Below are 13969 nucleotides of genomic sequence, written 5' to 3'. Positions count from 1 at the left end.
AACCCCAGGCTCCAGCCTTTGCAAATGACCTTGCCACTTCCAGCGATGTTTTAGCCAGAAAAGAACCATGTTTCTTTTAGTCAGAGATCAGGAGGGTTTTACAGGCAAGAAACAAAATGACTGGGTTAGATCTGTGCCCCTCTTGGCTGTCTCCCACCCCCTCTGTCTGGACAGAGCCTGGGATTGATGACCCACATATGTCCCTTCACACCAGCCCTCTTTCCACATTTCACAGAGGAACTGACCAGTGGGCAAATTAGTGATAGACATCAAAACAGATTTATTTGGAAGCTTGAATAGGTTTTACAGAAAAGCAAAGAGAAACATTATCTTCTTTAACCCCCACAGGTGACATTGTAAACCGGCGAGTGTGAACACACACACACACACACACACACACACACACATATCTAAATAAAGCACGGTTCTCTGGTTCAGATGAAGATAAAAATACAACCTGCACTGTTTTAAACAAGAATAATATAAGTTGCTGAATCCAAGCATTCCTGCCCTGTTATCCAGCACCTGGAAGCCTGCTGTCCCCATAGAGACGTCCCAGGGGACAGTCACTGTGGAGGGGATGGGGCAACAGGTTCCCCAAGGGTACAGGGTGGCTCAGAAGACTGTGCCCGGCCCTGCACCCCATATAAATCAGTGCCTGCACCTTTGTCCCCATCGTCCTAGCCCCAGGGAAGCTGAGATCCTGAGCTCCTGAGCCCAGTCCCCTTCTTCCTCTTGCCATCTTTTCCAGCCTCCAGCAGAAGTTCAGGCAGGGCTGTTTCCTGCTCCAGCTTTTAAGGGGCTCAGTGGGATTCTCAAGTAGCCATCAGCTCTTCTTTGCTCTAACTCAGCAGTTCTCAGAGGGGGATCCCAGGGCCAGCAGGGCTGGCACCATCCAGTACTTACTGCCATGCCCACTCGCCCGCCCCAGACAAGCTGAAGCAGACCCTGGGTGGGCCCAGCCAACTGTGTTTCACAAGCCTTCCAGGCCAGTCTGGGGCGCACTCAGGTGTGGGACCATTGCCTCGTGTCACTTCAGCTTCTGGAGACGCGAACAAACAAAACACCAACACACGGGCCACTGCCCCCTCCATCAGCTCCCAGGGGACCCGGGGACATGGGCGTGTGAAATGATACAAGAGCTGGGGAAAGGCCAGGGACCTCCCAGCGGCTGATTCACCTCCGCGCCTTAGCAGTTATCCCTCCTTACATTTACCATTTGGTTCCAACATCAGACATCTACGCCCTTAACTGCTACAGCACTCTCCGCCCCTCTCATAGTACAGTTTTTTTAAAAAAAGCCAATATTCCCTAATGGAAACTCAGAAAGTCAAAATATACCAGTAAGAACAGCACATGCTTTGATCATTTGGCTTAAAGTGCACTAGAGTCTACCTTAACACCGGCCCCACGTTTCTTAGAAACGTACTACTAGCTCAATCTTCTGCACGTTCCATAACAGGCATGTTTGTAAAACAAGGAACCAAGCACCATGCGGCATTCTTAATACAATGGAACTTCTTAAGAAGCACTACAAAATTACTAATACCCTCTGGATTTTCATCCCCTGCCCCGAGGAACACAGCCCTTGAAAGCATGCCCGCTCACTGACATCATGGTGAAGAAAGCATGTCCACTTTGCACTGGTGGCCCAGCCTGGGACGTCACACTCAGCGTGCTCAGAGGCAGTCACTTTTGAAGGTGGGCAATGTTCTCACAAGTCTGTGAACATCAGAAAGATAACACTCCCAGAGACCGATGTGCTCTTCCCTGGGCCGCAGGCGGCCAGAATGTCCATTCCGAGGCCACTCCAGACCTTTCGGGCCCCCGTTTTCCTCACCCAGCCTGTGCTGACAACATGACAAAGCAGCTGAATTCACTTCTAACTGCCCACCTGTGCGCGAAGTCACTTGAGTGGCGCCAATGGGCACGTCTGCTGCATGTGAGCAAGTGCGGCGTCCACTTGTCATGGCTGCTTACTCTCCCGAAAGATGGGTTGTGGGGTTTACTCTGGGCCAGCTCATGAGACCTGGCTGCAGGCCTCCACTACTACTCAGCCCCCAAGTTCACAAGACTTCTCTACCTTGGCACTGCCTCGTTCTCACTGAAAATAACACTTTAAGGCACAAGCCTGGAGGAAGTAAATATTTTCATGTTTTGACGTCACTAAAAATGGCCGTGGAACTGGGTGGTCACTGGATCTGTTTCACACACAGGACTCAGGACAAAGAGGAGGAGTGTGAGAGGCTGGACTTGATCCCGGGGTCCTAGTGGCCCTCGTGGGAACTCTGAGCTTGCTTACACTCCTCCAGCCACACTTTTCTCATTGATGACATAGAAACGATGCCCCACATGGTCACTGAGTACCTTGTAACCCAAGATGAACACACAGGGCTGGACCCTCCCTCTAAGACAAGCCCTGTGACCTTGGGCAAGCCCTATCCATCTCTCCTCTCTGCTCTCACAGCCTCGTAGGGATGAGGCACTTAGAACCATGCCCAGCATCTAAGAGACGCTCAGCTAAGTTGACATTTACCATAATCGCATATTAGTTCTACTACCTCTTTTTACAAGCCCAAGATTTTACCCCAAACTTACTTGTAGAATGATAATGAAAAAGCTTTGATCCATCCTATCAACTCTAGGCAATTATTATTTTATTATATCACCTATAACACTATTCTTAAGGGTTGTAACTCCTGTTTATAAAACAGTACATGTCAGGTGCAATCCTTCATATGTATCAAGATAGCTCATCCAATATGATAGGTATTATCATTATTAATATGCCCTTTTCACAGGAAGGTTAAGTAACCCAGCTACTAAGTGGAAGAGCTGGGTTTTGAACCCAGGCTCTTGTTCTGGAGCCCACCTTCCCCACCACAACCACAACGCCTCCTCCACTGAGCCCGTGCTGCTATGAGGTGCTAGACCTGGAAACATTTTATTAAAAGAAACAGAGAAAGAGAGAAAGAAAATTTTAACTAAGCCCCACATATAGTTCGACTCGTGTTAACCTCCTCCTTGGTACAGATTAACCTAGAATCACTGCAAAGAAAGGAAAGCACATTCTCTACAGAACCACAACCTGATGGGATTTTACATCAAACAGCTGCAAATACAAGAACAGCATTCACGCACTGGAGATGCTTCTGCCACGTTGAGACCAGAGCCCCCACCAATGCTGGCGAGGCCACCGGGCCCACCATGGCCGCCAGGCCCACCATGGCCGCCAGTGGGAGCGGCGCACACGACACCCTTAACTTTCAGTCACGAAGATCCAGCCACAAGACTGACATGCACAGCACCTGATAGAATCTCCCATCCTCGTAAGATAACCTGCTGAACCCTGCTCCAGAGCCAAATTCTGAGTAGTGCTGCTGGAGCTTTGTTCCAACTGGTGGAACTTTCCATCCAGTAACTACAAACGTAGACGCTTCGATGTAAATAGTCTCAATCGTGCAACTCTCATCAGCCAGCGAGCTGCACCTCTTGAAAGACCTCCCAGAAGTAATCAAGTCTCTACCTACGTGGTCCATGGATGCCACAGCCTTAAGGGAGCGGTATTTATTCCCAGCTCTGAAATGTTGGGGCTAAGCCATAAGCAGGAAGCCTGGGGAGCCTCAGACAAGGACCTGTGTGGAAATTCTCACAGAGAACAACTCACCAAGCTGATAGTATTATTATTATTATTATTATTATTATTCATAAGTAAAATCCTTAATGAAGCCAAAAACCAACCCTTCAGCAAACTTTGACCCCCACACTAGAATGCACGCAGCCCACTGTAGTACAGCTACCCTGGTTCCCCAAAAATAAGACCTAGCCAGACACAGCTCTAATGAGTCTTTTGGAGCAAAAATTAATATGAGACCCGGTCTATATTATATTACATTACATTACATTATATTATATTAGACTGGGTCTTATATTAATTGTTGCTCCAAAAGATGCATTAGAGCCGATTGTCCAGCTAGGTCTTATTTTCGGGGAAACACGGTAAGTGGATCTCAGCCATTCCCAACTCTGACCCTCTGAGATAAGCACGCTTATCAGCCCTATTCTGCTGATGCAGAAACCGAGGCAGAAGTCACTGGTTAATAAGGGGTGGAGCCAGGATTCAGGAACAGGCTGCCTGACCTAGAATCCAAGTCTTACCACCACCCAAACTCTGTCTGCCTGTCTGGGATGCTGTAGGTGAAGCCAGTGGTTGGGCTGACCCAAGGAAATGGCACCTAGAAACCGCCAACTAGATGGTTGGTCAGAGATGGCTCGTGGGCTCGACACAGCAAGGGAAGACCAAAACATTACATCTCCTCCAGCCCCTTCCTTTTCTCCCCACTTGTGTTCTTCTACTGGGATTGAGGTTTCTATCATTTCATTCATTTGGCAGGTGTCCAGTGAGTGTCAGGCCCTGGGCAAGGTGGGTTCCTGGCAGACGGCGTGGCCCAGGCAAAGAACACACAGCACTGAGTGAACAGACCCGTTTCTCAACAGGCAGTCTCCCTGGCTAGCCCCTGGGGAATGGTTGTGGAGAAAAGAAGTTGGGGGCAGTCAGGAAGGGCTCTCCTTAAACCCTTTCAGACAGGCTAAGCACTTTGAAATTTGTATTCTAGAGACATATCCAATTCCGAAATCAAGAAGCACAGAACACCCCTGGGAAAAGAGAAAGTAACGAGGTGGTAATCACCATCCTTCTCTTTAATCAGATAAAAATTGGAGATGCAAGTCCACATGGTTTGGCCCAGGGCACATGGCACATTTGGGACAACTTAACGAGAGTACATGGTTAGATGACTCCCCTGCTCACCATTTAGGACCTAAGCATTTTCTGGACAAGCTGATATGCAGGTCTTAGAAACAGGAAACCCGCATGCTTCCTCTGCAAGTCTTAACAGGGACTCTGATAAAATGAAACTAAATGTAAGGCTTCCCCTTTTCAGCCAGACTTCTGTGCATCGGAAGTTCTCATGTTAGCAGTATGCACTGTTACTGTTTATAGTAATGGAACATCTGCTATCAAAAATGTGCCCTGCCTTTCTTTTGCAAAGGTTTCCACCCACCTCACCAGCGAAACCTCAGGAAGACAGAGGGAATTCATTGTGCAAACCCACCACCATGTCTGACTTCCTGTATTCCACCTTCAGCTCAGTGAGTCTTAAAGACTTGAGAACTATGATCTCCACGTAGGTTTACAAAAATGCCAGCTCTGCAATCACAAAATCAAATTAGCAAATGAGACCCTAGACTATGAGAAACATCATTAGCCCTTGGTCTCCTTGCATTTGGTCAAGAACCCAAAAGGTTGAGCAAAGCATATGAATAGTGATGTTTAACATTTCAAAACACAACGAAATTATGCCCAAAGGAAGCAGACAGTCCAGGTGTCTAGAGAAGGCACACACACAGTGCATTAGTGACAACTGGGGACTATTGTGACCTGCCCTAATGGTCCCCAGGAAGAGGCAACACATAGCACTTCTGATTCCAGCAGGGGGCCCAGGCCTTTTAGGCATTAGGATGGAGCCCAAGTGACAGAAATCATGTTTATTATCACATGTGTGGGTTCACCAAAAATTGTGTACCAGGTGCTAAGAAAACACACCTCAAATTAAGCTATTACTTCTCCTTGCCTCATTAGCACACCCAGGATAGAAGTGACTTGGCAGGAAACTAGGGAGCAGCTGCTTTGCAGTGTGACCGATGGATTCCAGCTAGCTGACTGGACCCCAATTCAGATTCCTGAGGGGAATTCCAGGATTCCAAAGACCGCCCTGGTCATTTTAAAACGCTGACCTCGGAAAAGGTTGGTTGCTTCCTGTCTAACCTGCTTGGCCCAAGGAGCCATGCCTCTTATCACTTCACCCACAGCGTGAATCCAAAACAAAACAAGAGCATTTATAAGGATTCATATATCAGTTGTCTCCTAGAAAACGTGTGCAACCTGCCATTGGTGGCACCACCTTACACTTTACATAGAAGTCTGGGAAATTCGTGAAGCCTCCCCACTCTGGTGCAAGGACAAACACCACATAGGATGCCAGCCGTTTCCCGACGATGGCCGTCCTAAATATTGTGTGCTATTTCCATCCCAGTGAAGTCTCCCAATTATGCTTAAAAAGACTACAACATAATAATTATCGGTTAAAAAATATCTCATCAGATCTGTTTTAGAGACGTCTTCTTGAGGAAAATTAGGCTACCGGAAAGGTTCTAGCACTTTCAGGGCCCAGGGTTCAAGAGACCTGGGGTGGAGCATGGGGTTTGCACCCCCAGGGATCAGACTTGCACAGGGTGGCCCCAGTCCAGGGGAGGCGGAGACCCCGCCGGCCCGGGAGGCAGCAGCACCGGGACCCCAAGAGCTCTGCATCCTCTGCTCCCGCTTAGCAACAGCGCCCGGAGCGCAGCCAATTGCGCAGCACACCGCCGAGGTTACCCGCGAGCGTTGACCGGTAGTAACCCCGGCGCAGGCAGCGGCGGTGGCGGAGGTGGCTACTGCGCACGCGCACGCGCAGCAGCGCACTTCCCCGCCCGCACTTGCCGGTCCCTACCTGCCCCGCCCGCACTTGGCCGGCCCGCACCTGCGCGCGCTAAGGGCACCGGCGGTGGTCTTGTGCAACCCATTCAGCATTTGGAGTTGCCAGCGAACACGAAAGTCCTCCAGACAGCCTCCACGAGACCCGCAGCCAGACCTACATCTGAGAGCAGGTGTGTCCGGCCGCCTGGCGGGGGACAGCACAAACAGCACCCTGGGCCCTAGGCCTGCAGAGTCAGCATGGCACCGTACTGGGAAAGGGATGGGTTCTTACTCCATATTAATAGCCAGCGTTAGAGTTGCCTCTCCGTCAGCGGCCTGAACCTCCCCTTCCCCAGAGTCTGTGGGTAAAACGCAGCCAGAACCAATTAGCTCCTTGGAGACAAGCTCTTGGAAGGAGCGGGTGGGTGCAGGACAAGTGGCCCTTAACCCCATCCTGGTGGGCCAGCAGAGGTGCCCAGCCAGGTGGAGGGAGGACAAACCTGCTCCCAGGCCAGCCCATGAAGGACATCTGGGAACCGCCACCCCAGGGGAGGTGGAGAGGCCTTTTGTGGCAACTCCACTGCCACCAGGGTCTGGGGTTGTGTATGTCATGGGCAAAGCAAACCTAGCACAGCTCATTTTACGGCAGCCTGAGAAACGACAAAGGGACAGTTCTCAGTGGAGCTTGTTGAGAGGCAGGTAGTCAAGAGTGCAGGTTTCTGGGGGAATCCGAGATCTGCCTCCCTCCCTCCTCCGTAAGATATCCATACTGATATGCCCCCATGGCTTTCCCATGAGGACTTAATGATGCAATCAATGGGCTACAGCAAACAGCGTTTGCTCAGTAAAAAGTTATTTTTCATTGAAAAATAAACACTCTCCCCAAAAGTGGGAGAGGAGAAACCACAACTGAGAAATCCCATAAAACTCCTGCTAAAACGTTCACTTTCAAGACCTGCCGTTGAGAGAATCAGGGCGAGGGACTTTTTGTCTGAGCGCAGCAGCTTGCCTTATGACAGCAAAAGAAACAGAAAGAGTGACTCACATCTGCTCTTCTATTCCAGCCTTATCAGTTTATAAACAGAGCAAGCACATTCCGTCAGGTCTCCTGCTTATTGCCCTGCCCCCACAATGCCACCTGATGCCCACTCCCAAAGCGGGACGCTGGCCTCATTTCCTCCAAGGCCCACATGCTTCTGACTTTTTCCTTTCCAGATAGTCTTGGGTCTTGACGCACTTGATTACTGTTTTGTACGTGGTTAGGCTTTTTTCCTTCTAATTGTGAGCTTGTTTCAAGATCAACACCAGGATGTATATTGCAGAGTTCCAGAGAGCAGAACTTGGATCAGCCAGCGAACATTACTGGAATTCGGATTTCAGCTCGACAGATAGAAGATTTTTCTAAGAATTAGATTGTGCAAACATGGACCTGGCCACTGGGAAAGTGTCAGTCCTTGGTCAGTGGAAGTGCTCAGACAGGCTGACACCCTGTTGTCGGGAATGGGGAAAGAAGGATTGCTCCATAGGTGAGAGGTCAGACCAAGGGAGTTCTGAGGCCCCCTTGGGCTCCAAGATTTGCACGCTCAATATAGATCTCCCTTGGTCATAATCACAGTCTTGAAGTCACTCTGGCATGTCTTAACTTTGACATCAATGCCATTTACCCCAGAGGGCACAAAGGTGACAAACAATAGCACAGCTGACAAAGTGAAAAGTACAATTAATGGCTGGACTGAAGCCGGCAGAGGTACCAGCCTCCATCCCTGACTCTGCAAACTTTTCTCTGCTCATATTATGAGCAAAAGCACTTGGTATTAGATATATTTTATTTGACCATAAGCTGAAGGTTCTGGGACTTCATCAGCATGGGGTTGACAGAGAATCGCCCCCATTCTATAAACCCCTACTTTGTATGGTTCCTTCTTTCTAAACATACTTAATCTGACCCATGTGGTTACCTTTGTTTCTTAAATAAGGGAATCTGTTGATTATAGAACTGTACTCAAAAAGAGCAGGTGTGTGGTCACTAAACATTTTTTCCTGCCAATTTATAAACAAAAGACATGGTTTCATGTTCAGCAGAATGTCACTTTGGGTTATCTCTTGGCTTTGGCATATTAGGTTCTGGTTTGTAAGAGAGGACTTTAGTTTGAGAATGTGAAGTTTTCAAGACACAAGCATATTTGAGGTGTTAAAGGAAGGCAGGAGGCACCCACCACACAGCAGGTGAAAATGAGTGTGGCAAGAATGTCCTCAGAAAGTGAAACAGTGACACCAAGTCCCCGCTGAGCAGAGCACAGTCCTACAAAGTCTCATCGAAGGGACCAGATGGCTCAAGAATAGGTGCACTCTCTGGGAAAGTGATGAAGTGTGAGCATACCCAAATAAAGAACCTGCCGATCAGAAGGGGACAGCGGTGGCCAGACATTGAAGCGAAGGAGGAAAGAAGACCTCAAGGTCAATGTTAGCAGGGCCACCTCAGCCTTGTCGACAGGGGTGTTGAGCCTGACAGTGGCACACTTTTGAATCATGAACCCCTGGTCCCAGGTCTCAGCAGGTGATGGTTTGGCTTCCATGCAGCATGCTCAGAGGGAGAAGGTGTGCTGGCTGGAGAGCATTTAGACTCCTTGGATGTAACGTTCTCCTGGTAAACTAGCAAACCCTTTGGTTTTGTACCTAGTCACTATACATTCTTCTGCCATGAGTCTGCTGTGAGAGTTGGCCCATTCCCAGCATTTTTTCAAAGCCTGTGAGGCAATGATCAGAAGTGTTCCAGAAGACCCATCATCAATGAGGCCTGAGTGAGTGTCCTGCCTGCCTGCCCCAGGGAGCTACCATGTGCTGAGAACCTAAGAACTGGTCCCACAGGGGAAGAGAAGAGCTTGTCAGCTAGGTGCATAAAAGCCCCAGCCTCAAGCAAGGTTTAGGTTCACCATAAAAGACTAGTTACTGCCTCAAATAAAGACAAAGGCAGAGTATTTAAAAGCAATTTCCTTTCGCACCCAAAAGAAAGCCCACGTTAGCTTGATGGCTCCCAAGAAACAGGAGAGCAATCCATTCATGGTAGGGGAGCAGAAGTCCCCTTGGAACCGGACCCTGAAAACCCATCACTGCCTGGGGATTTCTGTAGTCCCCCTTTGACTGGCCGCCCTCTCATCTCTGCTCCACTTGGTTGGATCAAGTCACCCAGTACTTGGTTAGACTCTGGTCTTCCCTTAATGGAATTCCAGAAAGGCATTTATTAATGGCACATTCCACTCATTTCAACCTGTTCGTCATTACAGACCTTGGGATACAGCTTTTGAAATGAAGAAAAAGCAAACTTGAATTGGCGAAGAGTATTCAAAGGCATTTTTATAGCCTAGGAACAAACCATACAGATACACTGAGGCGGGGCTGCCCAGATTGTTTAATTCCTTGCTGGCACTTGACAAGGAGGGAGCTGGAGGGTCGGGGTTCAAAGTAGCAGGTGGTATGGTATTTCATACCATCAGTGTCACCGCGTTGAGACAGCAGCCTGGCTGAAGGATAGCAAGGAAAACTCACTAACGCCCCAGATGTGATTACTTTTGTTCTCGACCTGAACTTCATCACAAGGTAATCCTGGGAGGTGAATTTAATTTCTAAGAATCATGTCACCTGTTTGTGTGAAGGTGTGCCACACACCTCAGCCTCACCCCTCTGGTGAGGGGACAGGACAGCTACAGACTGCCCAAAGGACCAAGGATTCCTTTATGCACCCTGAGGAATGGCAGAGGGGACTGACATCCAAGCAGGCCAATGAAAAGGAAAATCAGTCAGTACTAATCATCAAGGAGACCCCTCGTGGTTTTGTAAAATGGGGTGAGGCCCATCCACACCCTGGTGGCCCAGTGGTGTGCTCACCTCAGGGCCAGGTGCTTACTCGGTTCCCTGTTGGGTCTTAGCCTCAAATCCTGCAGACCTGCTTCCATTCTCACCTTCTGTGCGCCTGTGACCTGGGACATAGCTCTGAACCTCATGTATTCCATAGGTACAAAGGGCAGAATTGGCCCCGGAGCCAAATGGACCCAAGACCTGCTTTAATTTCACAAATGGAAAGTGCTCCAGTTTCCTTGGGGGTAAGGAAGACATCATTATCCAGAGGACCCAAAGCATTCCACTTGTTAATTGTGACCAGTCACATCCTAATAAAAAATGATTAGGATGTGTGAATGAGCCCTGAGAGCGAGGAAGTGCTAAGTGTCAGATCTTCTCCTCACCACCCGCATCTTCACCAAGAAACTCAGGACGTGGTCTGCCTTCTTAGTGAGGGGTCCTAAATGTTCCCGACCAAGTGTCTGCCATTGATCTGCCATACCGGAAACAGAAGCTGCCTTCACAAGTAAGTCACACTGAGACTGAGTGATAACAACTAACCCGGATTGTTCGGATACATACGTTGCTCCGACACAATAATTGGTGTGTTGGCACCAAAAACCATATTGTTCCAAATCATTTGTCCCATCAACTTATACTACGTGAGTGGATTCCTTGAGGGAAAGTAATTACTGTGTCAGAAGCCAGTGAAATTATCCTTGGGGTGTACTTTTTTTCTCTTGGGAATAATTCCTTTCACAATTATGTTCTCTACTAGGAATCTATTATATGATCTAGTTTTCCCTCCAAAGACATCATTAATCATATGGTGAAAATGTAACTACAATTGAAAATACAAGATGTTTTGTTAAACACCATATTTAATGCTTGGCAATCATCAAGCTCAAGAATTTTAAAGAATCGGTGCCTGACATTTCCCTCTAAAAAATATTGCTATTGATCACTCATCACCTTTCTTCTAAGAATTATGACATTCACTCTCTCTCTGTCTTCTTTCTTTAAAATAATTATGGAGGAGTTTATAATATTATTCTAACCACAATACAAACTTTGCTACAGCATTCTATGTCGAGTTTGAGTCAAGTGCCGTGTTCTGGGAGAAATCATGTGAGGAAAAGTCTCTCCTGGAATTTTCTGGCATGGTCTAGTGTCTTTGTGATGCAAAGAAACCTAGATTAGGAGTCAGACAGCCAGGACCCAGCACTGGCTCTGCCCTTGATCGAATCACTTCTGCTCTCAGGCTTTGTTCCCTTCACTACACAAGCACTTTGTTCCCTTCACTACACAGGCACTTCAGCTCTCACATTCAGACCTACATGATGCCGGGTTATCCCACCCCCAGTGTGTCCTTACAATGAGCTCAACATGTCAAGTTGAACTTCAGAAAGTAAAAACAATCAGCTTGGTACGGAGAGCAAAACTAACATGGTGAGAAAAGTAAGAGAAAGAGTCCCTGTCCCAAGGGTTGGTCATACTTGGTGTCACACCAAGGTGATGCCAAATATGTAACTGCCACAGAGAGAAAAGGGAAATGAGAGCGTGGCTTCAATCTGACGTCTCTGCTTAGCCTCATCATGGCTGCATTCAGAGACAACTGGCAGCAATCGGAAGGACAAAGCAGGAAAGATGAGGCCCCACGTTGAGGGAGGGGCGCCAGACCTGAGGAGCGGCTTGGAGGCTGACAAGCAGGGCAGTGAACTGGAGAGAACAGTGTGAGCGGAATTCATGCGTACCAGCCCACAGGACCTCCCCCCGGAGCCTGCTGCCTGGGTCCAGATTTCATTCAGACTTGTATTGTTCATCCTGAGGGTGGCACTTAGTTGGGGAAATATGGTCCCCAAGTTCTGAGTCGATGTAGCACTCGAGAGCCTGGTGGTGATGAGGGCACAGTGAGCACTGAGAACCTCGGCAGGTAACTCACTCCATTCGAGACAACTCTCGATTTTCCTGGATGTAGCCTCCAGCCTGACGGGACAACCAACTCAGCAAGCCAAGCAGAGCCCACCCTGCAGGCACCAAACCTGGAGAAGAAGCACTGCTTCCCTGTGGCTACGGGGACCCTGGCACCCCTGAGGCCCTGGGTCAAGCGCGGCGTGGGCACCAAGTCAGACTGCAGAGTTAGAAATCACCACCCAGTCCTAGGCCGGCCTTGCAGCTCTGGCACATGGGCAAGCCTTAACCACTCCATTTCCTTTCTGTTCAGTGAGAAGATGGACAAGTATTTCCCACCCTAAATTTGTGCTGGAGTGAGAAACCTTCTGAACTGCAGGGTACCGAGAACAAAGGAAACAATGGGGCATGCAGGGGAAGGAGGGCAAGCAGAGTGAAGTGGACACAGGTGCTGCTGTGGAGAAGGGGTCAGGGAGGAAGCCAGTCAAAGAAATCAGGCCTCAACAGCTCGAGAAACCAGCAACCAGGACACAGCAGACCAGTCGTGCACAGCTTCCCCTCCGCCCTAACCATCTCTGACTCACCGGTAGGTCCCTGGGGCCCACTTCCTCCTCCTCCCCCTCCAGAGCCCACGGAGGTTACTATAGGGCATATGTCTATCTGGCAGTCACCTGGACAGAGCTTCCAAGGAGGCCACTAGGAATGGACAGTGGTGGTCCTTCCCTCATTGATTTAGATGCCATCGCCATTGGCTAAGTTTGACAATCGGTGTGACCAGTTCTGAGATTTAGAGAATATAGTGTTGACAAGCCACATACCTGACTAGGAAATGATATCCTTCACTTGCCTGCTGTGTGAATTTCAAACCAAGATTCTGGCAGTTTTCAAACATTTACATTTCTGCATTGCAAGCTATTTTCAATTTGAGGGAGACCCATCCAAGCATCTTCAACCAACAAGACAGTATTTCAAAGGCCACATGTATCGGATAGATAATGATGTACATCTCTCAGATTATCCACAGTTTGTCTGTATAGACAAATCAAGAAAAACACACAAATCAAGCCAAAACACAACGAGGCCCTCCTGGTCACTTGGTGCACGTTTTTTCCAGTAAAATCTTTTTTCAAGTTGAGAAGAAAAAGGCTAGAACTGTGTGTTGGCATTTCAACAGGCTCAAACAAATGAGCCCAACCCTGTCTGCCATAGAATTTCTTAAAAAACCAGGCTGGCAAAGTGAAAATGTTAAGCATTAGATAACAGTGCTATGCAAGCAGCCATTGAGAAGGTTTAGGATCCATTCATAGTTGGTTGTGCAAGCATGAAGTCATGCCACAACCAAGTTGGCTGGCAGCTCCCAAGGAGTGCCCATGCCAACAGTCTATGGCTTAACCTCACGAGCAGAGGAAAACAAAATGAAGGTAAAAGAAGAAAAAGAAAGAAAGAAAAATGGAGAATAAAAAAGTGAGCCTTGGTGGGTCTTCTTCAATAAGAAAGAAGGGTCGAATCTAGATTTAAGTTGAGAGTCCTAAAAAAATTACAATATTCCAGTGGTACCCGAGTCACTTCTATTCCAAATTCCTCATAGATTTTCAAGCTGTTTTAAATGAGTGAGTAGAAACTAGGGACCATCGTTTCTTGGTGATGTGTAACACTGTCCTCTCTCAATTGGTCCCCCACTCACCTGAAAATGGGTAGGTGATG

The 13969-nt window shown here is 48.3% G+C and overlaps 1 protein-coding gene across 3 annotated transcripts in view; it reads right to left on the bottom strand.

The window, feature by feature from the left end:
• The window catches only part of ABCG1 (ATP binding cassette subfamily G member 1), a 69565-nt gene that overhangs the window by 40689 nt on the left and 14907 nt on the right, over window positions 1–13969 (bottom strand). The gene's annotated exons all lie outside the window — the stretch shown is intronic.

This window comes from Rhinolophus hipposideros (assembly GCF_964194185.1).
Source record: "Rhinolophus hipposideros genome assembly, chromosome: 2".
Taxonomy (NCBI): Eukaryota; Metazoa; Chordata; class Mammalia; order Chiroptera; family Rhinolophidae; genus Rhinolophus; species Rhinolophus hipposideros.
This window is presented reverse-complemented; position numbering and strand designations above follow the sequence as displayed.